The sequence below is a fragment of the Hyperolius riggenbachi genome, chromosome 10, assembly GCF_040937935.1.
Source record: "Hyperolius riggenbachi isolate aHypRig1 chromosome 10, aHypRig1.pri, whole genome shotgun sequence".
Taxonomy (NCBI): domain Eukaryota; kingdom Metazoa; phylum Chordata; class Amphibia; order Anura; family Hyperoliidae; genus Hyperolius; species Hyperolius riggenbachi.
The window spans coordinates 112,964,756-112,982,211 of record NC_090655.1 but is presented as its reverse complement, the minus strand read 5'-3'; the positions used below and the strand labels follow the sequence as shown (position 1 = coordinate 112,982,211).

Below are 17,456 nucleotides of genomic sequence, written 5' to 3'. Positions count from 1 at the left end.
ATGTGCAGGGCTACTTGTGATTGGTAGAAGCGATACACACCCTCTGCAGGCCCCCTGCATACTCTGAATGACTCATACACTATGCTTAGCTGAGCCTATTAGAAGCTGGTTAGTTTGTTTGTAAACACTGCCTAAAACTGTTAATTACAAGCCAGGATTGCAGCAGAGAGTGGCAGAAACAGCACAGAGGGGCACAGGAGAAAATAATGAATAGAATGGTATGCTTTTTATTGTAAGAATATTAGAGTACAGATTCTCTTTAAGTTGTAATTTAAATGTGACCTTATCTGTATCTTGAAGTAACAGATTTGCTTACTACACTATGTTTCCATCTTTACTTCTTTCTCATATCTGATTTCTGCTGTTGATCCTTTTTTTTGTTTTTGTTTTTTTTCCTGCTTATGAGAGCTGCCATCTGAAATGATCCGTATTCTGTGTGCAGTTAGCACAGTGGCAGCTGCTAATCAGTGACTGTTACTGGCATAGTGGCAGCTACTACAGTGATGCCTGATAACCTACAGGCGAGCAAAGGTAGAGGCCAAGTGGTGACAAATGGTGGCCCCTGCATGCTGCATCACAGCTATAGCCTGCAGACCGCATGGAGTTAAAAACTGTAGAGTGCTTTGTGGGCCATATTTGACCCCCGGGCCAGGCTTAGGACATGCCTGCCTTAGACAATGTAGAAACACACCACAACAGTTTAACCCATTGACAGCAATGAACAAATGAATCTCAACATTGCGCCTCACAGTCTCTGCACCCAGATGACATGATTTAAATCGGTGTGATCTCTACTCTCATGAACAGTACTGGCCGGTTGCTACTGTATACATTTATGCCAGCTCTGCGAAGCAAGCTCAAACTATATGAAAATCCTTTATTTTTTTTTTATTTTTTTTTTATTTTTTTCATATTCAAGTCGCTAACGGTTCCTTAGAGGAGGTCAGTCAATCCCTTTTATTGCCATAGTCTAGAGTTTCTATCGTAACTTAAGATCAGTTTTTGAGGAAACCGTTGAACTTCTCTCTATGTTTTGGGAATATGGCTGGAATCTGTAGTGCCTGGAGGAAACCTACACAAACATGGGGAAGACCTACAAACACCATGCAGAAAGTTTGAGGCCCAGATTTGAACTGGGGACTTTAGGGCTGCTAGGTAAGAGTGCTATGGTAGTGTGGAGCTGGAGGGACACTAACCTTTTCCTCTATACGTCCAATGTCTGACAGAGTCCAACAGAGAAAAAAGTGGAAGCAACTAGATGGTGATATTGCCAATAAAATCCAGCATGGCGTCATCCTCTTCAGACCAGTGTCCAGACTAAGGCTGGTTTCACAGTGGGACGTTAAAGTCCCACGTTACAGCAGCCAGTAACACAGCCTAACTCACAGCACTGTAAAATCAATGTGCTGTTCACAGTGCACACCTTGTGTTACATAGTAACGCAGCACGTTTAAACAAAGTGCTGCATGCTGTACGTTATACTCGGCTACGCAGCGTTAGACTGTTTGCACATGCTCAGTAATGTTGGAGGAGGAGGTCTCCCCTCCTCCTCCGCGGCCAACCACATGGCTAATTAATATTCACTGCACTGTGGTGACTCATGGTAGCACTGTAGTGTTGTCCGGATCATGAACGAATCGTTCATTTGATCCGGATCTTTTTTGTGAGTCGAATCATCCAGATCATCACAATGAAAGATTCAGTTCACAGTGGATGTCTGTCTGGAAGAAACAGGAACATACAGAATGTACAGTGCAGGGAAAGTCCTGTCTTGCAAGTCACTTCACCCAGTCTGCTTCCCTAGTAAAATGATTCAAATGATTTGGTTCAAAGATCTGGATCTTTTCAATGATCCGAATCCTTAAAAAGACCTGGACTTTCCTATCACTAACCTGGAGCGGCTGCTTTGAGAGCTGCATAACGCAGCTCAATCTGACGTCCAACTTCAACACCACCATGCGTTGCGTTAGGGGCACGTTATGCAACCATAACGTCTCCTAAAACGCAACGTCTTGGTGGGAAAGTAGCCTAAAGGTGCATACACACATCCAATTTTGATTGGCCATTCACGGACCAATTTTACTGCTTCAATGGAGTATGAGAGCCAACAAACTTTGAATGCTATGAACAGACTGTGTAGGTAAGCTCTCATATTACAAGAAGGTGGACAGAGATTTGCTTAAGTCCAACACTCTGATCGCCACTGGCCCCATCCACCAACCCAATAAATATTATGTGGGTGCATTTGGATTGGCTGCGGGGGTACTGCTAATGGATCTGGTCCGGCATGGAGTCCCCCTATGTGGATCAAAGTGTTGGATAATAATAGTAGAATTACGCTGGAGTATGTGCAAGGGGGTGGAGCTACAGCAGGAAAGCTGGCCCCGCCACTGATGCTGGGTTTCCTAATCCCTCTAGTGCGAGGTGGTGCAGAACATCTGCACCGCCAAACCTTCAGCTGCCCCATAGCCAAAAAAAGACAAATTTGTGTTCAGTTCACTGTCCCGTGGTTGGTCGGGACAATGAATGATAATCCCATGAATAAATGAGACTGTTTGATTTGCATTAGAGAGGATCCTGATTCTGCTGCATCTTTCCCTGATAAACTTCTCCCACTGAGGGGAATAGGTTGTGTCCGAACAGTAAGGATTGGTAGAAATAAGTTACAGATGGTCTTTATTTCCACTGTAGGGCCTGATTGAGAGATACCGTAAGTGTCTTTTCTTGCCAATAAAACCCAGACACGGGTAAATCTCTTCACGTTACATATTGTTGGCTTGTGTTTAGCCTGCAGCTCTTTCAGTGTCTGTTATTGCTCCCACACTGTTTCTCTTGGAAACTTTTTTGCTCTAAAACTGAGAATGGTGTTTTTAGCCTTTGCAGCCTTTCCAGATGGCCCTGTTTGTATAATGCAATAGGCTGTAATGTGGAATCGGCTGCTCTTTCTCTTTCACTTACAGTGGTATTCCTGTACTCAGAGCGAAGGCCCTGAGGTATGCAGGTATCTGGAACGCTGTTATCGGCAACGTGCTGAGCAGTGATGACATGCATGAACAGGAACCTATCCAGATAGCATTTTATCCACAAATAACAGAATTCCCAGGAGAACCAGATGCCTTCGTTTGGTACTGTGGGTAATTCGTAACACCATTTATCATTCTCATTAACTGCGATAAACAGAGCAGCTGCCAAGGTTTTGTGGCACGAATGATTAGATTGCAAGCTTTAGAGAACAGGGGATGCTAATTGGTGCTTCAGCCATAATCTGAGTGTGCAGTGCCAACTATTCCAAAGCAATAAGCTTGTCAGCTGCCATGCCAGCAGCTGGTATATAGCATGCCTTTGTCCTGAATATAAAAGACAATGCACCCCTTGGCTGTTAGTTCTTTCCATTCAAACAATCTGATGATATGTTAAGGGGCTCTCCACTTGGGATAAACATTTGTATGGTATCACACCCACGATTTCCTAGTTCTGTAAAAATAATTCTTGGGGGAAAGGCACCTATAGAAAGTCTATTGTGTCTCTCCAAAAAAGTGTGTATAGCACCAAGGTGTCATGAGTAGCGATAAAGTTTTTTATTGCTGGTTGAATAGGGCATAGCTAAAACGTGAAAACTGCTCTAGTGTTATATTCACTGGTCCCGGGTCTGACTGACGATCCCGTCCTCCTCGTGAGCTGGTGCATATGTGTACTAATGACTGTGTGCGACTCTCTCCCAACCTTGTAGCCGCAGTATAACTGTGCACCTGATTGGCTGACAGGCGCCTGCTGACCAGATAGATAGGACATTTCTAGAGCTGGGAGTTAACAATTGTGTGTTGCAGTCAGCATTCAGTATAGAGGCAGTGGGGGTGAATACCCTTGTGGGGAGAGGTCCAGGGCCCACCTGCACTTCCCTCTGGGTATTGCATGTTGGTTTGGGGGCCCCGGTCAGTGAGGTAGTCTGAGACCACCAGCTGTCGTGTGAACCAGCGTTTGTGGTTTTAAATTTTTATCTTTTTTTTGTGCAGCTTCCATGATACTAATGACAGGTGAGTGGTTAGGGAGGGAACCCTGTGGGAGGGATGCATGCACTGGGCGGTCCTGCTAGCGATGTAATCTACGATTACGTCCAACTGAAGCCTGCCACCTGAATGCTACCCAATTTATGCAATTCCTGCTAGGTACGGCAGGCAAAGGGTGTATAACTGTGCACCTGATTGGCTGACAGGCGCCTGCTGACCAGATAAAGGTAGGAAATTGCTAGAGAGGTGTGTGTGTGTGTGTGTGTGTGTGTGTGTGTGTGTGTGTGTGTGTGTGTGTGTGTGTGTGTGTGTGTGTGTGTGTGTGTGTGTGTGTGTGTGTGTGTGTGTGTGTGTGTGTGTGTGTGTGTGTGTGTGTGTGTGTGTGTGTGTGTGTGTGTGTGTGTGTGTGTGTGTTAGCCACAGCGGGCTACAGCACTGGCACGAAGGCCAGGGGATTCAAACCCTGGTCAATTGCTACTCCATGTTGTTCAGTTTTGAGCAGTTGCAGCGTGTTGCCAAGCTGTCTGTGACCATGCCAGTCCTGTCAGCCAGTCCCGTCTTCAACCAGGTTTCACATTAATTCATCCTCCTTCCCACATCGCAGGGTTCCCTCCTCCTGCTGTTCTAGTCCTTGGTGGTGGGGCATCCCTGGGGGTTGTGACCTGGTGGGCACCAGGCAGCAAAGTAGTCCATCATTTGCTAGGGGTAATGGACCATCATCCCTTACGGGGTGCGCTGGTGAAGACCTGTGCTCAGACGCTACACCTCAGGGGCACCCGCACTGATCACTCAGTGGTGTAGCTAAGGAGCTATAGGCCCCGGTGCAAGTTTTACACTGGGGCCCCCAAGCACTCTATACATAATTGATACAGCACACAAAAACCTGCCAAGGACAACCACATTATGTTAGGTGCAAGAGTTGGAGGGGAACAGTTTTTTAAAGCTAATGGGAATCCATATTTAAATAAAGTCAGATACTCACCTAAGGAAAGGGAGGACTCTGGGTCCTAATGAGCCTTCCCTCTCCTCTCCCGGTGCCCTCTGTGTTGCACTGGCTCCCCCGGTCTAATTCCCCACCGCGGGGACTTCAGAAGTCTTCGGGAGCCGAGTCCTCCCGAAGACAGGCGGCTCCACACTGCGCATGTGCGAGTGCGTCATAGAGGGCGCTCGTGCGTGCGCAGTGTAGAGCGGCCCGTCTTCGGGAGCACTCGGGGTCCCGAAGCATTTCCGAAGCCTCCCTTCGGCAGGGAAACAGCGGTATTTGATCGAAACGGTCGAATACCGCTACGGGGGAGCCAGCGCAACAGCGGGGACCGGGAGAGGAGAGGGAATGCTCTATATGGGACCCAGAGCCTACCTCTCCTTAGGTGAGTATCTGACTTTTTTTTATTTAAATTAGCTTTAATGATTACAACTATTAAGCAGCTATAGAATTTTTATAATTACCAAGGGGGAAACAGGTCTAGGTGCAAAGTGGTTAAGTAGCCTACAATATTTTATTTTTGATAGATTTTCAAGAGAAATTACACTTTTGCTCAAAATAAAGTACTGTGAACACAGGTGCTGCTCAATCACAAGTCTTTTTTTCATGGTAATGTTGCTAAAAGAAATCTTTCAGCTTCTTTCTAAGGCCAGCTAAATATTTCTCAACCCTGGCAGTAAGCTTCATACTGCTCTTCTTTGCAGCCTTGTAGTGTGTTGGGAGTACAGTTGCCATAAGACTGTCAGGAACCTCCCACCTTGCTACAGGAGGAATTGGCTGCACAGGGCAGCCTCTGTAAAGCCCAATCTACACGATACGATTCTTTATACGATTCAATTACGATTCTATTTATGATCCAATTAAATCCGATTTGTCTGTTCGGGATTCAATTCGATTTGCCATTGCAAAACAATGGCAAATTTAATTTAAACGAATTAAATCCCGATCGGACATGTCGGATTTAATCAGATCGTAAATAGAATCGTAATCCAATCGTATCGAGTAGATTGGGCTTAAAGTGTTTTCAGCATCCACACTAATCCATTGACTGGCAGCTCTGTGGAATGCTCATGTGTTAAATATTAATAATCAGCTGACAGTCTTTCATCATTTACATCTGTGCCTTTTCATTCTGATGAATGTAAAGCCTCATCTACACGGGTAGATGAGGCTGCGATCCGGTGGCTCGATTAGCCGCCAGATCGCCTCTTCCGCGTCCCCGCTCGACGCGCGTGCACCGGTTCGATTCCCCGCTCGTCCCCGCCGGCGCCGCTTATCTTCCGCTCGATTCCCTGCTATTGTCCCCTCGCGGGGAACAAGCAGGGAATCGGCGGTGGGGAGATCCGTCCTGTCGGTGCTGATGCGGCACGATTGATAAGGAACATCGCCGCCGCATCTACGCGTGTAGATGCGGCTTAGAAACCATATGCTTGTTGTGGACCTGAATTTTTTTTTTATTTTTTTTTTTAAACAAGGGGATAAGTGGACTCGGTGAATAGAAAAAGGAGAATGAGTTTGTTATGCTCCATCAGTGGATGTTTCACCAGAAGTCCCTAACCTAACGCTAGCGCAGAACTACGTTACCGTACAGGATCTGCGTCTGCACGGAATACATGTTAATCTATGGCGATGTAGGTTTTTTGTTTTGAAAAATTTACGGTGGACATACGCGGAAGCGTATTTTTACAATATGCTTCTGTGCACTTATGTATACCCCGAAGCAGGAAGTGACCGCAAGTGTGAGTCACTTCCTGCTTGTTTGGTGGCCAGACAGCGAGTACCACGTACTAACACAGTGCTCCCTGAATGCCTGTTTCTGGCGGTACGGCGGGCGAGACGTACCACATCGCTGCAGCCAGTTTGCTGTGTGAAACTGGCCTGAGTTATGCTTATTAAACATCCTCCCTGATGTTATCACTAGTAAATCCACTAAGATTCTTCTTTATGTATCTGTGAACCTTGCTTTTAAGTTATATGCTAAATTCTGCATCCAACCTTTGGTCCCTACAATGGAAGATTGGATCAGGTAAACAATACTCTCCCATACCATAGCAATATACCAATCTAGAGGTGTTCACTATAGATAACAAGATTGGGTCTGGATGACAGCAAGTCCTTATATACCAAAATACAGTACAGTATACCATTAGACATTAGATTCTTAACTGGAGGCGGTGGGGGGGGGGGGGGGGGTGATACCACTGCTATCGCCTGAAATTTCACCAAAGAATTATTCAATTATTCCGCTACAGTGTCAGGTTTACCTTTTTTCTGAATACTGTCCATTGTATTTAATGAGTAATTATATGATGATTACCACTGGCTTTTTCCTTAACGTTTTGTTTTTGACTCTCTTTTTATTGTTACTATTGTTATTATTTTGTACATACAGTCTGCAGGTTCTTCCTGCAGTGTGGTAATGCTCGGTTGATATGCCTTTCTACCAATAAATCTGTGTTAAGCAAAAATAAATAAAATAATTTTATGTTGAAAAAAAATGTTCCATTATGCCTTGCAATAAATAGCCACATTGGTAACCTAGTGTCGAAAACAAACAAACCTGCCTGCATGCAAGCTTTATCCGGACATTTCATGTGGTTTACAATCAAATACATAACAGCTGAAGAAAATGTTGGTTGTTTTTGGTAGTATCGCGCATGGTGTGTGGAAAACGCAGATCTCCAGTTTCCTCATGCCTCAAGTGTGCTCCCAGCCTTCACCACAGACCCAGAAATAGTACACAACAGGTGCTCTTCACACTGGTTTTTTTTTTTTATTTATTTATTTTTTTCTCTCCAAGGCGTATGATTCAGACAGTGTGGGAACCAAAAAGTTTAGCCAGGCCACAGACATTGTTTAAAAGGAAATAAATAGAACAGCCTACGGACAGTATACATCTCACTACAGGTTCACTTTAATTGGCTTTTTATGACATGGCCTTTCATGGTAGAGAGGATGATTGAAAGCTTGTCACAAGAGATCCCCACAATCCTGTGTCCTTAGCAATGCTGTATAACACAAATCTTGTGTACAACTAACGTAATGTATGTCTAGCAGCAGATCATGTGACAGCGGTTGGCTGCTGGTAGTGTCAGGTCAGGGCATGGTAGTGGTGACTTAGCACACCTTGTAACAGAGTGGAAAATGATCTGAGCCTGTCCTTGGTGTGAACATATTTATTTCTACATTATGATTCATCGCAGTCCTCCTCAGCATCTCCTCCTCTCTAGATCTGCTGCTCTGAGCTGGGCTTTGCATCATGTGATCTAGCTGGTGTCTGCTCATTGTCTTGGAATTTCTTCCCTCTCAGTGTGAAGCAATAGAAATGCAATATCTGCAGTGTATACTTCTTGAGTAGATGTATAGTGTGGTAATCATACTGCTATACTGTAAACCAGGGATGTCCAGTTTCAATTTATTTTCTGAAAGTAAAGCTGTATTTACTGCAGGTCCTGGGTATGCCGAGTCAGCAGGGCACTGAGAACCTCCTACCATCTTTGCACATGTATTAGGACAGCTTGTAGCTGTGGCTCTAACAATGCAGTATCAGCACTGTGGGAAGCCTCAAATACTGACAGTGTTTGAAAAAATTAGAATTTGGACATATATAATCTGTTTAGTTGTTGGTTTTTAATTTGCTTTTTAACTATTTATAACAGTTTATACAATACTGTAACATTTAACAAAAATATGTAATAAAAAAACTATTGTATATTTTGTACATGAATACAACTTTGTATCTGTGAAACATTGTAAGGGCTGGTTCAGACGGACGTTTTTGCGGCGTTAAACGCGGGCTTTCAAACGCGACGTTTTTTTGGATCTACCGCCGTCTCATTCAAGTGAATGGGAGCGTTTATGGCTGGCTTTTGCAAGCTTTCATAAATGCCTGGCGGTTGATCCCGGCGTCGCGTCTAGTCCTGAAAGCAACATGCAGCTTCTGGAAGGCGGTTGCGTCTGGCCGCGTAGCGTTCGAACGTGCTCGAACGCCAGTGAAAGCTTGTGAAAGTCTGCAAAGGCGTCTGGAGGAGGGGACAGAACAGGAAGGAGAACCATAATTCCATGCGAAAGGAAGTGATGATGTGAAAGGAAGTGATGAGACAGGCTAGAGCGATGGCGACAGCAGCAGAGCGCAATGTGGAGCTGGGAGAGCTGGTTGAGCAGGTACATGGCCGCCCTGCCATTTGGGACAGTACCTGCAGGGAATACAGCAACAATGTACGGAAGGCACGCGCTTGGGAGGAAGTTTGCAAACATTTTTTTGAGCTGTATCCGGAGTATAGTGCATCTACTAGAGACAACATTTGTAAGTACATGATGCGGCTCACTGTATGATCTTATAATACATTGTACCTCCCACTGAATGCATTGTACCTCCCCACGGGCCCACCGAATGCATTGTACCTCCCCACGGGCCCACTGAATGCATTGTACCTCCCCACGGGCCCACTAAATGCATTGTACCTCCCCACGGGCACAGTGAATGCATTGTACCTCCCCACTGGCACAGTGAATGCATTGTACCTCCCCACGGGCCCACTGAATGCATTGTACCTCCCCACGGGCACAGTGAATGCATTGTACCTCCCCACTGGCACAGTGAATGCATTGTACCTCCCCACGGGCCCACTAAATGCATTGTACCTCCCCACGGGCCCACTGAATGCATTGTACCTCCCCACGGGCACAGTGAATGCATTGTACCTCCCCACTGGCACAGTGAATGCATTGTACCTCCCCACGGGCCCACTAAATGCATTGTACCTCCCCACGGGCACAGTGAATGCATTGTACCTCCCCACTGGCACAGTGAATGCATTGTACCTCCCCACGGGCCCACTGAATGCATTGTACCTCCCCACGGGCCCACTGAATGCATTGTACCTCCCCACGGGCACAGTGAATGCATTGTACCTCCCCACTGGCACAGTGAATGCATTGTACCTCCCCACTGGCACAGTGAATGCATTGTACCTCCCCACGGGCACAGTGAATGCATTGTACCTCCCCACTGGCACAGTGAATGCATTGTACCTCCCCACGGGCCCACTGAATGCATTGTACCTCCCCACGGGCACAGTGAATGCATTGTACCTCCCCACTGGCACAGTGAATGCATTGTACCTCCCCACGGGCCCACTGAATGCATTGTACCTCCCCACGGGCCCACCCAATGCATTGTACCTCCCCACCTTACAATCAGGATAAGTAATTGAAAGCATATTGTTTTTTTTGTACGGAACCGATGTGAAAGTTACACATATTTGATCAAGTTTCTCTGCCTTTGTTTTCCAGTAAAAATGCTTAAAAAAAAATGGAAGTCCATAAGGGACCGCTACGGGAAAGACCTCCGCCACAGCAGGGAAAGCAGGAGTGGGCAAGCTCCTAGTCGATACCGCTACCACCCACTTTTCGATCAGCTAGGTTTTCTCCGCAACACACAGGAGAGGAGAAGGTAATAAAATAACCATTCTTGTTTGGAAAACTATACTATCCAAAGTTAGTAGTTTTCTGCTTTTTCAGCTAATACTGCAAAATAATATATATATTTTTTGTATATCTTTTCTTATAATTCCAGAACAACGACAAATGCAGCTAGAAGTGAGGCACAGGAGGAACCTGAGGAGGAAGATGACGGCAGTATTGCATCTCTCAGTCAATCCTTGAGGTCATCATCTGAGAACAGAGAGACAGAGGAGGAGGACGACAATGCAAATGTGAGCACACAGTCAACATCCACACCGACTAGTGCGCAACGACCCACATCACCTGTGGTAACTGTCTCTAGACGGAATAGGCCCAGAACCGTCCCGGAAGCTGCTAATGCGGATGTCGTTTCTTTAATTAAAGATGTGGAGAAGAATGTTGCCAAAATAATGGAGCCACAGGATAGTTTGGGGACATTTTTAGGGCTCTAGAAAAGGAGGCACGGGAGGTTCCAAAAAGCAAATGGGACGACATGAAACAGAAACTGTTTACTATGGTTATGCAAATGAAAACCACTAGTGCACCCACCTCAACTTAAACAACGCAACCTTGGCAAACTCAAGCAACACAAGAAGCAGGACCACCTTACTATGGCCCACCCCCCGGCACTTACACCCTTACCAAGCAAGCTGGTATCCGTATAGTCAACAGCAAAGCACTTACGACCAAGGACAGTCCAATCTTCCAGCGCGTGCACCAACATCAACTGTTACCAGTTTAGAAAGTACTGCAGAGGCTGTATCTGCCGCTCTACGGATGCAGTCCAGGAGTGATTCACCAATAATAGACGACATATAACTACACTGCTTTGCTAAGTTGATTGTTACTATGTGTACGTGCCTTGTGTGGTTGAGGGGGAGATGGTCCATCTCCTCATGGTAGGACCATCTGTCTGTGGCTTTGGTAGGCTGCTTAGCTTCCCCCCAGGCCACAGGCAGAGGGTCCCCCATGAGGTGATGGACTGTCTCTTCCTCAGCCACTGACCTCCTTCTTGTGAGGCTATCCCCTGGTGCCTGGTAAGGTGTGTGCTATTTTTGTTTACAGCATATGTGGTTGAGGGGGAGATGGTCCATCTCCTCATGGTAGGACCATCTGTCTGTGGCTTTGGTAGGCTGCTTAGCTTCCCCCAGGCCACAGGCAGAGGGTCCCCCATGAGGTGATGGACTTTCTCTCCATCAGCCACAAACCTTGGCCCTCTCAGGCTCTCCTCCTGTGCCTCCTACTGTGTGAGCTACTGTTGTAGCACAGCATACACATTTATGTGCTCCCACTGTAAACACCATGTGTGGTTGAGGGGGAGATGGTCCATCTCCTCATGGTAGGACCATCTGTCTGTGGCTTTGGTAGGCTGCTTAGCTTCCCCCAGGCCACAGGCAGAGGGTCCCCCATGAGGTGATGGACTTTCTCTCCATCAGCCACAAACCTTGGCCCTCTCAGGCTCTCCTCCTGTGCCTCCTACTGTGTGAGCTACTGTTGTAGCACAGCATACACATTTATGTGCTCCCACTGTAAACACCATGTGTGGCTGAGGGGGAGATGGTCCATCTCCTCATGGTAGGACCATCTGTCTGTGGCTTTGGTAGGCTGCTTAGCTTCCCCCAGGCCACAGGCAGAGGGTCCCCCATGAGGTGATGGACTTTCTCTCCATCAGCCACAAACCTTGGCCCTCTCAGGCTCTCCTCCTGTGCCTCCTACTGTGTGAGCTACTGTTGTAGCACAGCATACACATTTATGTGCTCCCACTGTAAACACCATGTGTGGTTGAGGGGGAGATGGTCCATCTCCTCATGGTAGGACCATCTGTCTGTGGCTTTGGTAGGCTGCTTAGCTTCCCCCAGGCCACAGGCAGAGGGTCCCCCATGAGGTGATGGACTTTCTCTCCATCAGCCACAAACCTTGGCCCTCTAAGGCTCTCCTCCTGTGCCTGTTGTTAGCACATCAAGGCTTTGTAAATATTTTTTGTACATACAGTTACATATAGTTCATATATGAATAATATTGAAACGGAGAATGTTTTCTGTTAATTTTTTTTTATTAAAAAGAAATAATTCAGAAAAACAATGTCAGTTTTTACTTTATTCAATGTGTATTGTTCCCCCAGGATTTTTCCGGGAAGTGGCAAGTGGCTATTGCTTCCCAATGCTACCCGCCCCACCACCCTTTACAAAGCGAGTAAGTAAGCATCACAATATGGACCAGCATGCCATATTTTGCTGCTTCCCCAAGGCCCACTATAACCACATGCTTGTTCCCAAGGATTTTTCCGGGAAGTGGCAAGTGGCTATTGCTTCCCAATGCTACCCGCCCCACCACCCTTTACAAAGCGAGTAAGTAAGCATCACAATATGGACCAGCATGCCATATTTTGCTGCTTCCCCAAGGGTCACTATAACCGCATGCTTGTTCCCCAGGATTTTTCCGGGAAGTGGCAAGTGGCTATTGCTTCCCAATGCTACCCGCCCCACCACCCTTTACAAAGCGAGTAAGTAAGCATCACAATATGGACCAGCATGCCATATTTTGCTGCTTCCCCAAGGGTCACTATAACCGCATGCTTGTTCCCAAGGATTTTTCCGGGAAGTGGCAAGTGGCTATTGCTTCCCAATGCTACCCGCCCCACCACCCTTTACAAAGCGAGTAAGTAAGCATCACAATATGGACCAGCATGCCATATTTTGTTGCTTCCCCAAGGCCCACTATAACCGCATGCTTGTTCCCAAGGATTTTTCCGGGAAGTGGCAAGTGGCTATTGCTTCCCAATGCTACCCGCCCCACCACCCTTTACAAAGCGAGTAAGTAAGCATCACAATATGGACCAGCATGCCATATTTTGCTGCTTCCCCAAGGGTCACTATAACCGCATGCTTGTTCCCCAGGATTTTTCCGGGAAGTGGCAAGTGGCTATTGCTTCCCAATGCTACCCGCCCCACCACCCTTTACAAAGCGAGTAAGTAAGCATCACAATATGGACCAGCATGCCATATTTTGCTGCTTCCCCAAGGCCCACTATAACCGCATGCTTGTTCCCAAGGATTTTTCCGGGAAGTGGCAAGTGGCTATTGCTTCCCAATGCTACCCGCCCCACCACCCTTTACAAAGCGAGTAAGTAAGCATCACAATATGGACCAGCATGCCATATTTTGCTGCTTCCCCAAGGGTCACTATAACCGCATGCTTGTTCCCCAGGATTTTTCCGGGAAGTGGCAAGTGGCTATTGCTTCCCAATGCTACCCGCCCCACCACCCTTTACAAAGCGAGTAAGTAAGCATCACAATATGGACCAGCATGCCATATTTTGCTGCTTCCCCAAGGGTCACTATAACCGCATGCTTGTTCCCCAGGATTTTTCCGGGAAGTGGCAAGTGGCTATTGCTTCCCAATGCTACCCGCCCCACCACCCTTTACAAAGCGAGTAAGTAAGCATCACAATATGGACCAGCATGCCATATTTTGCTGCTTCCCCAAGGGTCACTATAACCGCATGCTTGTTCCCAAGGATTTTTCCGGGAAGTGGCAAGTGGCTATTTCTTCCCAATGCTACCCGCCCCACCACCCTTTACAAAGCGAGTAAGTAAGCATCACAATATGGACCAGCATGCCATATTTTGCTGCTTCCCCAAGGCCCACTATAACCGCATGCTTGTTCCCAAGGATTTTTCCGGGAAGTGGCAAGTGGCTATTGCTTCCCAATGCTACCCGCCCCACCACCCTTTACAAAGCGAGTAAGTAAGCATCACAATATGGACCAGCATGCCATATTTTGCTGCTTCCCCAAGGGTCACTATAACCGCATGCTTGTTCCCAAGGATTTTTCCGGGAAGTGGCAAGTGGCTATTGCTTCCCAATGCTACCCGCCCCACCACCCTTTACAAAGCGAGTAAGTAAGCATCACAATATGGACCAGCATGCCATATTTTGCTGCTTCCCCAAGGGTCACTATAACCGCATGCTTGTTCCGAAGGATTTTTCCGGGAAGTGGCAAGTGGCTATTGCTTCCCAATGCTACCCGCCCCACCACCCTTTACAAAGCGAGTAAGTAAGCATCACAATATGGACCAGCATGCCATATTTTGCTGCTTCCCCAAGGGTCACTATAACCGCATGCTTTTTCCGAAGGATTTTTCCGGGAAGTGGCAAGTGGCTATTGCTTCCCAATGCTACCCGCCCCACCACCCTTTACAAAGCGAGTAAGTAAGCATCACAATATGGACCAGCATGCCATATTTTGCTGCTTCCCCAAGGGTCACTATAACCGCATGCTTGTTCCGAAGGATTTTTCCGGGAAGTGGCAAGTGGCTATTGCTTCCCAATGCTACCCGCCCCACCACCCTTTACAAAGCGAGTAAGTAAGCATCACAATATGGACCAGCATGCCATATTTTGCTGCTTCCCCAAGGCCCACTATAACCGCATGCTTGTTCCCAAGGATTTTTCCAGGAAGTGGCATGCGGTTATTACAGGCAACATGCAGTAAGAAAACATACAACCATACAATTCACAGGGGAAAAAAAAAAAAGGAATTTTTTTTTTTAAATTAAATCTGGCTATATTGAAAGGGGTCTTCTCCCACAGAAGATACAAAATAGTTTGCAAATTTGTCACGGACAGTTCCAGCTGCTGAGGTGTGACGTACGAAGCTGCCAGTGTGATCTGTGAAGGCCGCATCCACAATTTCATCGTAATTCACACCTTCCTTTTCACGCACAAAGTTGTGCAGTACACATGCTGCTTTTACAACATTGTCTACATGGTCAGGGGTCATCACCAGAGTGCTGTGGAAAACCCGCCATTTGTTAGACAACACTCCAAACACACACTCCACAAAACGGCGGGCTTTGGTGAGACGGTAATTAAACACCTTCTTCTTTGTGTCCAGATCTCTCTTTGGGTATGGCTTCATCAAATTGACATGAAGTGCAAAGGCTTCATCTCCGACCATCACATGTGGCATTGGTTCCCCATGTTCCTGGATTGGTTTAGGCCCCGGAAGGTTCAAAGTACCATTGTACAACCGGCTGCCAATGAGAGACGATCGGAAGATGTTGGAATCTGCAGTACTGCCATAGGATCCTACATCAATCGTCAGAAACTTATAGTTGGCATCGACAACTGCCATGAGCACCACTGAAAAGTACTTCTTATAGTTGTAGTACCGTGATCCAGAACCACTTGGAAGTTGTATCCGAATATGTTTTCCATCCACGGCACCAACACAATTTGGAAACTTGGCCTTTTTAAGGAAGGAGTCTGCAGCATCCTTCCACAACTGCTCAGTCGGTGAAGGCATGAAGATTGGCTGCAAGACTTCCCATATCTTCTGGCACGTGTCGTGAACAATCCCTTGCACTGTTGATCTACCCAAACGAAACTGGTAGTGTAAGGAGGCAAAAGTCTCACCCGTAGCAAGGAATCTAGAAAAATGGGAAAAAAAAATTAGCCTTCACAAACACAAAAAAACACTTGTAACACACAGCGAATAAACTACATACATTAGGTGTACTCACCGCAGTGTCACCAGGAGACGCTCAGCAGGACTCACTGGTGAACGCATGTTGGTATGCTGCCTGTGAAGGGAAGGAGATAGCAGGACCAACAGCTCGTCAAAGGAATCCACGGTCATCCGCACGTAGCCAAAGAAACGAGCAGGATGTCTTCTGAGATCGTGGTAAAGGGACATAAATGCACCTCTACTGGATCTCTCTGCAACAATAGGATGAACCCACAGCCTCCCAGCACTCACCCTGTGACCCGTCGGAGGCCTCGACAGAAGCGCCCTGAGAGTCACAAGCTTCAGCTGAACAAGGCACGCTTGAATCTCATCCATATCTCCAGCAAGAAAAACGCAATTCACAATACAAACCAGAGCTCTGGGCAAAGTATGTCACCAGCACTCGGAGTACAGGAAGTACAAAGGTATTTCCGCTTCCTGCAGACACATAACCAAGCCCTTTCCCTTTAAAAACGCCCACTTCCTGTAAAAGCCAGCAAAAGCCAAGAAAACGCAACGCTAGCAAACGCTACTACATGAAAGCTAATAAAAGCCTGTAAACGCTTAGCAGTTAAACGCAAGCGTTCTTGAAAAAAAAACGCGGGCGTTTGAACGCGGCGTTTAAAAACGCTCCGCAGACGTCCGTCTGAACCAGCCCTAACATGAGTTGTTTGCTAGTAGGGGCTGTCTGTATACTACTCTAGTATTTATGTATTGCTACTATTTAGTATTATTGATTTATTGCTAGATGCTAAGCGTCTTCTAATCAAGAGCAAATAGAACTCCAGCTTGAGCTTCTCTATGGGGTTCATATTTAGCATCTCCTCTTCCTGCACAAACTCATTTTTATCTGCATGTATAAAAAGTTAAATGAAAACCAGACGCTACAACAAAAGTGTTTTATACATATCTGGGGCTTCCTCCAGCCCCATGCGCACGGATAGCTCCCACTCCGCCATCCTCAGTCTTCTGTATCGCCGGTACCGGGTCCTGTAACTTCGGCCAGTTGCTGCTAGTCTGGTGCAAGAGAAGTGCGCTCTCTACGTATCTCTCCGGCAGCTGCCGGAATGATACGCAGAGAGCTCACTTCTCTTGCGCAGACTGGCCGAAGTTACGGGACCCAGTACCGGAGGTGGAGATGGCTGCAGACGGCGGCGTGGGAGCAATCCGTGCAGATGGAGCTGGAGGAGAAGCCCCAGGTACGTATAAAACTTTTATGTTCTAGCGTCTCTGGTACACTTTAAGGTAGATACTTACCTCAGTAGCTAGAAGCCTCTGATGGTCCAGAGCTGAACCTACCGTCCCAGCACAGGGTCACGCCTTCTCTCCTGGACATGCTCCTTAGCATAGGCTAGCACATTTGGGGTAAGGTCCGTGCATGACCAGTAAAACACAGCTGCTTGTGCATGGCTGTTTCCTCCTGTATAATCCTATATGATAAACTCCCTGTGTCGCTGCATCCTCCTCTGGTGTGTCACAGTGCCCGTGCTTT

The 17,456-nt window shown here is 46.8% G+C and overlaps 1 protein-coding gene across 1 annotated transcript in view; it reads left to right on the top strand.

The window, feature by feature from the left end:
• WBP1L (WW domain binding protein 1 like) overlaps nt 1-17,456 on the top strand; it is a 93,199-nt gene that overhangs the window by 17,649 nt on the left and 58,094 nt on the right. The gene's annotated exons all lie outside the window — the stretch shown is intronic.